This window comes from Monodelphis domestica, chromosome 3 (genome assembly GCF_027887165.1).
Source record: "Monodelphis domestica isolate mMonDom1 chromosome 3, mMonDom1.pri, whole genome shotgun sequence".
Classification (NCBI taxonomy): Eukaryota; Metazoa; Chordata; class Mammalia; order Didelphimorphia; family Didelphidae; genus Monodelphis; species Monodelphis domestica.
Genome location: NC_077229.1, coordinates 510,396,405 through 510,409,239, shown reverse-complemented (window position 1 = coordinate 510,409,239; position 12,835 = coordinate 510,396,405).

The following is a 12,835-nucleotide window of genomic DNA, read 5'->3' as shown; positions in this document are numbered from 1 at the left end:
ATCTGCATGTGGAAGAAATAATCAAAAGGAACCTTAGAAGACATCTTGTCTGATCTCTCATGTTATAGATAAGGAAACTAAGGTACAGAGAGATGAGTGACCCACAGTGTTGTTATTGTTCAGTTTTTTTAGTCATGGCTGACTCTTCATGACCCCATTTGGGATTTTCTTAGCAAAGATACTAGACTGGTTTGCTATTTCCTTCTCCAGTTTATTTTACAAAGGAGGAAACTGAGGCAAGTAGGGTTAGATGATGACCAGAATCACACAATTAGTAAATGTCTGAGGATCGATTTGAACTCAAGTCTTCCTGACTCTAGGCCCAGTGCTATATGACACCACCTCATTATCCTAAAGTGCAGAGCTGGAATTTAAGCCCAACTCTTTTAAATCCAAACCTAGCCCTTTTATTTCCTACTAAATTGAAAATCTCCTATCTCCTCTGCTGGGCAACTCCTTGAGGATAGAAGAAGGTTGGCCAATTTTTGTATCTCCTTGAATGCAAAGCAAAGTGCTTTGTACAAATTGTAATTCATTTAGAAGCTACATTGTTAGTGAACATTAGTTACTTGTATGGTCTTGGGCAAGTCATTATAATTACACCTCCCAGAGGGTAAAGACCATCTGTATAAAGAGGGGGTTAGACTAGATGGTCTCCAAGCCCATTTCTAGTTCTGTATCTTTGACCCTGAGATCCAATAAATACCCAAGGTGCTTTTGAGCATCAAATATTTTCTTTTTGTAAATAGATTGGTTGGAGTTTGCACCGGATGTTTTGCTTGAAATCTTAAGATTTAGAAAAAATAATTTGAGGGAAGATGTATCTTGGGGGAGCTCATCTCTGGGGCTCTTTGTTAAATGTGTTTCTGTGCTTGATTACATTGCAGGTGTATATTGTAGCTGCTTCTCAACCCTTTGAATTCACAAGGATTTTTTGAAGTTGCATCATCATTTGGTAATTTTGCATAACTTAACAGTGCTAGAGCATGCATAACTTGGTATTTTAAAATAGTGTTTAATGTTAGTTTTCTGGTTTCCCCCCCACACACTGTTTATAAGGAAAATATTATCTTCATTTTAACTTTATTACCTTCAACTTTATTCTTTTACCTTTTCTTTTATTCCATCCGCCCATCATGAAGTAAAAATTAAATTCAGATTATTACTTTCTATTTTGAGAGATATTCTGAAACTTTAAAAAAATCCACCTTAATTAAGCAAAATGTTTAAAAAATGGGGGATTCTGGCTAATTAAATTCCTAGTTAAGTAAAGGCTAAACAAAAACTGTTTTTTAGGTTACAGAGAAATAACAGAATTTGAATCAGAAGTAACTTGGATTGAAATCATGCCTCCTTATTAGTACTTATTAGTATGATACCATTAGCAAGTCACTTCATCATGATAAACCTCAGTTTTTCTCATCTGTAAAATGGGAATAATACAACTTAAGAGTCATAAGACTGTTGTAAAGATGTATGTGTATCTAGTTGTTGAGTTGTCCAGCACTTCATGACCCTATTTGGGATTTTCTTGGCAAAGATAAGGAAGTTGTTTGCCATTTCCTTCTCCAGCTCATTTTATAGATGAGGAAATTGAGGCAAGCAGACTTGCCCAGGGTCACAAAGTCTGAAGATAGATTTGAAGCCAGGTGCCATATCCACAATGCCATCTAGCTGCCCCTGTTGTTAAAATAAAAGGAGAAAATAGATACAAAGTAGTATACAAATATATATGCAACATATGGAAATCAGTAATTAGAATTTTTGCTGTGTTTTGTGTAGCCCTCACAGTTCCTAAAGGGATTAGTTGACTTTGCTGCCTTACTAAACAGGATATAGGATAGAGAGCATCATTCGTCTGTTTGTTGATTATTGAAAATCTTGTAGCCCCAGGAGAATCATTCTGCGTATTAGCATTTGCTGTACTGTCCATGTAAGTGAAGGTGAGATTTGCATCTGTGTGTGTTTTAGTAAATCCTTGTAACTTGCACTTTTCAAACTGATGCCTCTAGCATTAGCATTACATTCAATTCTGTTTTTAGCTTGTTCCAGTTCTTAGCAGCTTAGACCATGGAGACAGCTAAAATTGCTTTATTTCTTGAGCATTATTTCTATTTTAAAAAGATAGGGGAGCTTGTGAGGGTTGGAGAAAAATGCAAATATCGATCACATGATTCATTTCTTTCTAATGCAATGATACTTTCCTAGTGTGTTTGTAGATCAGTGATAAGGAAAAAAATCTGTCAGCTGCAAAGAAAAGAAAAGCATATTCTTGCTCAAAATGAGAAGATCTGAGTTTGAATATTAGATCTGATATTTTTACTATCTATCTGGTTTTGAATAAGTGTTCCGTGTTCCTTAGTTTCCTCTTCTCCAAAAATGAGGCTGTTGAGGGACAGCTAAGTGGCACAGAGCATAATGTGGCAGAACTGGAGTCACAAGAACCTGGAATCAAATCTGGCCTCAGACTCTTCCTCATCAAGTGACCCTGGGAAAGTCACTAAACACCATTTGCCTAGCCTAGCTATCTCAGAATTGTTACTAAAATAGGAGTTAATGGTTAAAAAAAAAAGGCAATTGGACTAGGTCATAGAATGAGACATTTAGATTTGGAAAGTATCTTCAGAAGCATTTGATCTACAACCTCTTCATTTTTAAAGATGACAAAACTAAGATCTAAAGAGAGTAAGTGATTTGCTTAGCATCACACAGGGAGTAAAAAGCATATCCATCATTCAGTCTCAGGTTCCTTGACTTGTCATTTCCTTTGCTCCTGTTGTATCTTTTCTATATAATGTTCATCTTTAATGTTCCCTCCAGAGCTGAAATTCTTTGAAAATACATTGCTTTAGAGTGAAATAAATATTCAATGTGGCAATGAAGAATCATAGAAAGATCACTGAATTTGAAGAAACAAACCTAAATTTCAAATCTTGATTCTCTAACCTTCATGATCTTGGGCAAAGCAATTAACGTCTTTGGGCTGCATAGGGTCATTGGATCATTTTCTCATCTATAAAATTACAATGTTGAACTGGATTGAGGGTCTTCACCGGAGCTCTAAGGATTTTAGAAAGTATTATTTTGACAATTTTTTAAATATAATTGGCTTTTCTAATAATTCTCTATGTTTTATCTTGGCTATTTAATAACAGTATTTAGATAATAACATTTCACTATCTATAAGAAAGGGTTCCATGACATGAAAAAGACAAAGGCTCTTGACTAGATGATTTCGAAGGCTTCTTCTTGTTGCAAACCTATGAATCTATAAGGAGCTTTCTGGTGCTAGATCCTCTGATCTATCTCAACCAGAATCATTTTCAGTGGTACTTGCTTTATTTCCAGATGTTGCAGCCAGGTTCTGCCAGAGACCAGAAAACACTAGGACCCTAGCAACCACAGTTTTCTTCATAATGACATTTCTCATATGCCCACAGTTTCATCTCTTTTGGATTGAGTAAAATAGACCTTTTTAAAAATCTTTAAAAGGTTTAATAAACTTCTCAGTCTCATCATGGCAAAGAATAACCATAAAAAGGGTTAAAGAAAAATTGCCCCCAAATCATGTTTCATCCATTGTGACTCACCAGTCATAGGATTTCATTTTAAGATCTAGAAAGAAGTCCGTTAACAGGGGAAAGTCTTATTCCCCCTGTTTAAAAGGGGCAAAAGGAGGCAGGTGCTAAATTTATGAAAAGAGAAGAAGTGTTGGTTGCACAGGCAAAGTGCTAACAAGCTGATTAGATCTCAGTCTTTTACAATATAATTGCCATTTCAATTGGGCTATACTCTCCACTTGTCATTATCCTGTGGACCATTGCTGTGTAAGGCTTCCAGGAACTGAGGAATAGCTCTGTCTAATTCTAGCCAGAAAGAGTTGATTGAAAATGACCCTGCCATGGAAAAACTTCCTCATCAAGAGAGTTTTGATGAAGGGCACGAGAAAAACCTGTTCTGGAAGACCATGAAATGCAGACTTTTGTCAAAGATACTTTCAGAAGTTTCCCTGGGCAGAGGTCATAATGATGCAACTATCTCAGTCAAAGAAGTTCCCCTTCTAGTGTGAGTTTGGGAATTTGCCTCCTGAAAAGAATGTCACTCTAGGACAGTGATGGCAAACCTTTTAGAGACTGAATTCTCAAACTGCAACCCTTACTTTGCATGCAAGCCCAATCCCCACCCCAACCTTGCATCAGATAGCTCAGGGGAGGAAGCTTTCCCATTGGGCCATCAGGCAGAGGAGCAGGTGATGTGAGAAATGTCCTCAGACCTGTGTGGAGAGGGGGAAGGAAACAATCCCTCTGGCATCCTCTGGCACATGGGCCATAAGTTCACTAACATGATTCGAGGATTTGTTGTTCTCTCCTATAAGTTTTTTAAAAAAAGAATGTGGAGGGAGCAGCTGGGTGGCTCAGTGGGTTGAGAGCTAGGACTAGAGACAGGAGGTCCTAGGTTCAAATCTGGCCTCAGACACTTCCTTGCTGTGTGACCCTGGATAAGTCACTTGACCCCCACTGGCTAGCCCTTACCACTTTTCTGCCTTGGAACCAATACACAGTATTGATTCCAAGATGGAAGGTAAGGGTTTAAAAAAGAATGTGGTACAAAGATTGTTGCATTTGGAATCATCAGACTGGGATTCAAATCTTGGTCTGCCATGGAACTTTGGGCAAGTCTCTATTTTAGGGGTTACATTGGATTTTTTCTTTGTTTTAAATTTGTTTTTTAGTTACAAATTCTCTCCCTTCTCCTAACTCTTCCTTTACCCAAAGAAAAGGCAAGAAAAGTAATGGGACAAAACAAATTTCCACATTAGCTATGCCCCTCCCCAAAGAAGAAAGAAAAAGAAAAAAAATGTTCACTCTGCAATTAGTCTATCAGTTCTCTATCTGAATATAGATAACTTGTTTTATAATAAATCCTTTGGAATTATGATAGGTCATTTTATTGATCAGTTACTAAATCTTTTTAACTCGATTACCTTTACAAATTGTTGTTACTGTATAGATTGTTACTTTGGTTCTGCTTACTTCACTTTGCTTTAGTTCATACAGATCTTTTCAGTTTTTTTTTCTGAAACCATCCCCTTTATCATTCCATATAGCATAAAAGCATCCATTCACATAAAAGCACTATCACACTCACATGCCACAACTTGTTCACCCATTCACCAATTAAGGAGTATCTCCTTAGTTTACCAATTCTTTGCTACTACAAAAATGCTGCTATAAGTATTTCTGTAAATATGGATTCTTTTCTTTTTCCTTTGATCTCCTTTCAGTATTATCCTAGTAGTAGTATTGCTAGGTCAAAGGGGAAGGACAGTTTAATAGTTTGGGGGGCAGATTAATTTTAACAGCATTTTTTCACCCTTACCTTCTCTCTTAAGTAAAAGAATGACATATGGCTATCAAGGTAAATGATTTGTCCAGAGTCACATAACTAAGAAGCATCAGAGGCCAGATTTGAACCTGAAGTCTCTTGGCTTCAAGCCTGGTGCTCTATCCATTATGCTATCTAACTGCCACCTACATTTGATGTCTTAACTTCCAACTCTTAAGAATCTGTGAGGGAACACTATTCTTTCCCAACTTAGAAGAGAATAGGCAATTCCCTGAGAGAAAAAAAAAATGGATTTCTGACTTCCTTTATCATATTCCTTGTGATTTTCCCATAGATCAGTTTTCTCACCTGGAAAATGAAAACATTGGACTCTCTCAGGTGATTCCCAAATTCTTTGAGCCTTTGAGCCTTTGAGTCTTTGAGCCAGGTCATGAGTTTTGGCTTCCCTAAACATTTAGAAATGGACTAAATTAGTTGAGGAGAGTATTGGGAGAGGCTAGTAGGCATAATATTTCCATACTTAGCTGGCCCAGAACCAAGCCCTTCAGAGGATGATGCTTCTAAAGTTACTGTAGGTCCTCTCAGAAGAGGCTTCACCTCTCACAATAGAAGAGAAAACTACCTCAAATATTACCCTCTCTCCCAACTTCACTGGTTAAATCTATAAAAGGTAATCTATAGTGGATTAATTTAGGTCATGTGAGAAAAAAAATGGGCAGAGTAACTATTATGTAGATTCCAAAATGAAAATGAAGGGAAAAGAAACCAAAAAAGCAAGAAAAGAAAATGAAGGAAGCCATGTCATTCAACATTTTTCACAGGGTTGCCAAAATGATTGATCTAAAGCACACACTGGCCAAGCTCCTTCTCTGCTAAGTAAGATTTAGAAGCTTCCTGGTACTGATCTGATTAAATAGGCAACTAAATGCCTCAGGGAATGGAGTACAGAGCCTAGAGTAAAGTTCAAATCTACCCTCAGGGTGGAACCCTAGACAAGTCACTTAACTCTGTTTACCAATTTCTTTAACTCTAAAATGGGGATACATAATAGCCCTTATCCCCTATGGTTGTTGACAGAATCTTAAGAGACAATATTACTTAAGTGCTTAGCATACAGAGTAGAATAGATGCTTGATAAATGCTTCCTCCCTCCCTCCCTTTTTTTAAATTAAAAAAAATAAACTCACCTTCTGTCTTAGAATCAATACTAAGTATTAGTTTCAAGGCAGAACACAGATAAGCTAAGCAGTCAGGGTTAAGTGACTCAAGATGGGCCACAAAGCTAGGACATAACTGAGGTCAAATTTGAACCCAAGAACTCCCATTTCCAGGCTTGGCTTTCTAAAAAATGGAAATAATGTTAACACTTACCTCCCAGTGTTATTGTGAGGATCAAATGATAAAAGATTTGTAAAAAGCATTTAATATGGTGCCTAAAATATAGTAGGTACTATATGAATTCTTAATCCTTCCTGCTTGTTTTATAAATGAAGAAACAGAGGCTCAGAGAGTTAGGTTAATTTTCCCAGCATCACACAACTAATAAATTTCCTATTTCGATTACAATGGTTAGTGCACTGTGACCCTTTATTGTTCCCCTGCTCATATCATGACTTCATGGGACAAAATTTGACCATGTGCCTGATTCTGGCACATCTTCTGGCATCCACTTGCACGCTTTGTTGGTATTGGGGCCTTTTTTGTTGTGAGAAAGTCCTAATTGTTGCTAAATTCTTGACTTTTATTTCCTTTTGTCTCAGTTCTCTTTTGTTTCCCCTAAATTTTGTTTTAAGTCTCTGATTTGGTCATCCTTCTCCCTCTGTTGTTCCATGTGTGTGTCATGCAAATATGCTGCAGAATCACACTATTCTTGTAGTGAAAATGATTCAAATTGCATACAGTAATGGTCTGTAAAAGTTCTTAAGCGTGCAATTATATCACCGCAAAAATTACCTCTTGACATGAGGAATTGTTTGTTTACTATCCTGGGGATACCCTAAAATTGTAAGGGTGCTGTTTGGGGTCCTGCCTAATTCTTTCAAATTTCCTCCATGCATTGGGACACATACAAAAGGATTTGATTGCTTCAAGGAGGTCTTCAGGAGCTTTTCTTAGATAAGTTAAATTTGGGGGCCTAGAATATTCCACGTCCACATGGTATTCCTGCTAGCTGGTTAAATTTTCATCCTCTCTTGTCTTTTTAGGGAATTGGGCCTTTTTCCTGGGGGCTAAATAATTTTCTAAGTAAAAGTTCTACATCCTCAAAACTGAGTTCAAAAACCCTGAAAGCATGTTTCTGCTCCTGTAAACACTTGAAAGGTCCAGTATAGAATTTAAGCATTCTCTTATGGAGCATTTCCAAATCTTGTGCAGAGAAAGCTTTGTGTATTTTCATATGGATGACCCTAGAGTTAGGAGTAATCTTTGCAAAATCTTTGAGAGGCATACTACTTTGCACCTCTGCATCCCCTTCAGTTTGTGTGGCTTCTGTATTAGTTAGCCTACCCACCAGTATTTTCTCTATTCATATCCCTACAGTCAGAGTTGTTGATGTCACTGTCCCATTGTCCTTGTCCTCATCCTTGCTAGTGTCAGTCTTTGCATTTGTATCTGTCATATTGTCCTTTCCAATCCCTGGTTTCTCCATCTTTGTCATAAAGTCTTGGCACATGGTTGCCAAAGATAATACTTTGTCTAGTTTGCTGTCCATGTTGCTACTGTCACCGTTGCCCAAGATCAGTTTGAGTTCCTTCCTTATTGTGGACTAAAGTTGCCATGTCATCATGACAGATCCATAGACCATGGGGAACATTGGCCATAATGCAGTCAGTTCAAGTTTCATTTGTTCTCAACTCTTAGTTATATTCATGGCTACCCCCATGAAATCATACATTATGGTGGTAATTGCCCCCCAAAGTGAGTAATATCAATGATCCAGTAGCACTAGCACCAGGCCAGTCCACAGTATCTTCTGATACATTCTGCTTTTTTTTGTACCCCACCTTCATTCAGATGTCTGTCCAAGCCTCCCCCAAAGGAAAAGAAGTCTGTTTAAATCTGTCTTGTAAGCCCCCTTCCCTGCTGTGAGTCTATTCACAGAATTCTATGTCCAAAATGGCCACCCCTTCCCCCTCAGTCTCTCTCAACTGTCAGTTGTGACTGTTAATGGTGGCTTCTTTTTGTCCAGCTAACTGGGGTGCCAACTGTAATGTATGGTCATAAAGGGAACACCCACACCCACAGAGGAAATGGAGGGAAAGAGAGAGAGAGAGGGGGGGGGGGAGGGAGGGAGGGAGAGAGATAGAAAGAGAGACAGTTGAGAGAATGAGGAGGGGGAAGAAATTGATCTTCCCATCTCTTCCCCTTGGGAAAGGCAACCTGGTTTTGTCTCCCTGATGGACAGAATATGTCTCCTTAGAGAGTGGTTCTAGGGGATGGAGGTTAAGAACCAAAGGAAAGAGCTTTGGTGAAATGACACCCTGCCTCCCTCCTTGGTCTCAGCTATTCTTGAGAGGCAGAATGGAGTTTCCCACCTCTGGGTCCTTCAAGTACACCAACTGCCACTTCCCCTTCTCCTAAGACCTGGAGTTACTCCTCAACCCAAGGGAGAGTATTGCTCCTTGGATCTAGTTGTTTGGATTCCTAGGATCCTGAGCTAACCCTCCTTCTGGGAGAGAGGTATGATTCTCCCCAAATCTTCAGCCCCTTTTCTTAGTGTTAGGAAGTAGGAAGACCTGATGTAAGTAGTAAACACTTCATTTGGGTTCACACAGGGAAGGGAGAGATGAAGGTATTAGGTGAAGAAAGTAGGTAGCAGGAATCCCTATTGACTGGCAGACTGACCCCCCAAAATCTTGGGGGTCCAGGCTCTTGACCTTGACCCCTCTTCCAGTCAGCTGCTGGTTTGGTCCCTACTCCTGAGCTAATCTAGCTTGATTAATGGAGTCCAGGACAAGTTAGGGAGAAAGATGGAGAATAGATCTTTGGAGAGAAGATTTCTTAGTAGATAGCTTCCTTCAAAGTCTCAGTCTACAATGTCTTAAGCTGAGTGAGAGATTTCAGTGGTTCACTGGGAAACAGTTGATATCCAGAGGAGCCCCAGGTTAGGAGATCCTCTTCTCAGGCTCTCAGCTGGAGGAGAATCTCAGAGATCATTTGGAGCACTCCCAGCTTCTGTCTTCTGACTGAAATCTTGAGTTTTTTCCTTTTGCACTTTCCCCACTCTTCCTCTTTGCAGCTGATTTCTGCCAAAAATTTCTCTCTTACAGTTAGGTTGATTTTCCCAGCATCACACAACTAGTACATTTCAGATCCAGGATTCAAACCTTGGTTTCTTTTACATCCTTGCCTAGTGTTCTGATCCCCGTGGAATATTGTATGAATAGTCACAATATGTGACTATGAATTACCCATGTATATTTCCTTGTTTGTGGTGAAGAAAATATAAAAATGATAGTTAATACTTTAATTTGTAATAAGGAAGTGTTCTGGGGTAGAAAGTAAGTTATCAAGATCAGAAAAGGCCTATTTTAGGATGTTAAAAAAAAAAGCAAAAGGCATAAAATAATAGATTTCAAATAGATATCGATAACATTTATTTTTACGTCACTCGTATTTCCCATTCACGCCATCTCCTATCCCTTCCTAGGAGCCGGAGCTCACAACGAAAAAATAAAAGCTAAGTCCAGGGTTCATGAGTGAAACACTCCATGCATCATCAGACCTTTAAAATATGTTTATTGCTTTTGCTGAACTTTTTCTTAAAGGGAAAGTGATACCTGAAAATAGGAGGAAATGGAGCTAATTGAAAGCCTAATTGCAAAACATCTTTAGGAGATTTCTGAAGATTAGGAATGAAAAAGAAAGCTATTAATAAAAATACTTTTGCTTTTTGAAAATAATAGAGCTTGATATGTGATCTTTACTTTGAATGTTTTCCTTACTCATGCGTGTTTTGGCATGGATCATCTGCACATGTTATTCTTTGGAATTATGGGTCAAAAGAGCACAGCTGGCTCCTGGGCAACAACAGTCTTAAAGAAAACTTTTTATTCCTGCTGAGAGGTTTGTCATCTTAGACTCTTTCAAGCGGAAGATGAATGACCTACACCCTTTGAAAGGAATTTCTTCATCATTCTCGTTGGATCATCGAGATGAAGCCCTCCATTTCCTAAGCGATTTGGTATTGATTTTAACTAAGTACTGATTTACCAGAGTTCCAAAACATGACTGGCTGTCTTGATGATTTCATTGAGGAAGAAGGGAAATGAGTTGTACAATTAATTGTCAGGAGAAAGAAAGGGAAAGATGGCAGAGGTACTGAAGAAGAGGACAAGCAAGAGGATAAAAGAGGCAAATTCTCCACCTGGGAGTCCCTTGAAAGCCAGGATTCCTAAAAAGTGAGTGGACTATAGAGAAGCCTTTCCTCTTTACACCATCTCTGTGCTATCTTTGTGGTACTGATGCTTCCATATTTAAAGAAGGGTATTAAAAAAAAAAACAGCCTTACCTTCTGTCTAAACAAGGCAAAATAGTGGTGAGGGTTAGGCAGTTGGGGTTAAGTGATTTGCTTGGGGTCACACAGCTAGGAAACACCTGAGGCCTTATTTGAACCTAGGACTAAGTCTGGCTCTCTATCCACTGCCCTGAGGTGAGGCAGGGAAGCAGCCAAGAGAGGAAGGAGTATGGTGAAGGGCCTCAAGTTCATATCAGATTTTCTTTTTTTTTAAATCAAAGTCAGTAGAGTAGAGAAGACTTTGGGGCAGCTAGGTGGCAAAATGGTTAGTGGCTGTCCTAGAGTCAGGAAGACTCATATTCCTGAGTTGAAATCCGGCCAAAGACACTTACTAATTTTGTAATTCTGGGCAAGTCACTTAAGCCTGTTTGCCTCAGTTTCTTAATATGAAAAATGAGTTGGAGAAAGACGTGGCAAACCATTCCTGTACCTTTGCTAAGAAATTCCCAAATGGGGTCAGGAAGAGTCAGATGATGACTGAAATGACTTAACAACAAAAGAGATTTCTAAAAGACATTACTTTCTTGATATATTTAAAAGGCTGTCACATGGAAAAAGCATTAAATTTATTTTGTTTTATCTCAGTGGGAAGTATTATTGGAATGGGTCATATAGTCACTTTGTGTTAGAAACCAGATTTAAACTCAGGTTACTGTGGCTCCTTATCACCTCTAAGGGCCAGCTAAGAAGCACAGTGGATAGAATACTGGCCCTGGAGGCAGAGGAACATGAGTTCAAATCTGACCTCAGATATTTAGTGCTGTGACCCTGAGCAAATCACTTAACACAGTTTGCTCAGTTTCCTCATCTGTAAAATGATCTACAGAAGAAAACAGCAAGCAATTCCAGTGTCTTTGCCAAGGGAATCCCTAATGGGATCACAAAGATTTGGACACATCTAAAAAACTACTGAACAACATCGCCTCTAGGGCCGAATACAAAATCTTCTGTTTGGCTTTTAAAGCCCTTCATAATTTCATGTTCTCCTGCCTTTCCAGGTTGTTGTTTTTTTTTTTTTACACCTTACCTCTGCATACTGGCTGATCCCAGTGACATTGTCTCCCTTACTGTTCCTAGCGCAAGACATCCCATCTCTCAGGTCTGGTCATTTTCATTAGCTATCTCCCTCTCCTGGAATGCTTTCTCTCCTCATTTCCCCCTCCTGGCTGTCCTGACTTCCTTTAAGTTCCTGTTAAAATCTCATCTTCTAGATTCCATTTTATTGCTAATGCTTTCCCTTTGTTGATTAGCTTGAAATTATCCTGTATATTCTGCTCTCCTGAATTTAAAGATCACCAGAAATTCGTTATTCACCAAGATTATATTAAGCCTGAAACTCTTACTTCCTCAGCATAACCTGCCCCTAAAACCCTGACCTCCATCTAATTGGAAAGAGTAGAATGTGGACATTGGAGAGCTCCTCCCAGATCTTTCACCATTTAAAAAGGAATTTCTCCTCCTCCTCATCTCCTATCCAGTTACTATCCTGAACTTCATGATCTCCAGAAACACAGAATTCTGCCAAATCACACCCTCCCTGAAACTCTGACCTCCTCAAATGATTTCCCACTTCTGTTGTAGGACTCCATCATGCCTTTTACCCCTCTTTTCAGCTTCTTTTTATATATGTCTTTATATATGGGTCTTTCCCCATTAGACTGTAAGCTCCTTGAAAGCATAGACTGCCATATGCCTTTCTTTGCATGTTTAATCTAGGTCTTGCCACACTATCTTTCATTTGTTTCCATTGTGCCTGACTATTTGTATTCCATTTTGGGTTTTCTTGGCAAAGACTTGCAGTGGTTTGTCATTTCCTTCTCCAGGTCATTTTACAGATGAGGAAACTGAGACAGAATTAAGTGACTTGCCCAGGGTCACACAACTAGGAATTGTCTGAAGTCAGATTTCAACTCAGAAAGATGAGTCTTCCCAACTCCAGCCCAGCACTCTATCCATTCTGCCACTTAGGTACCC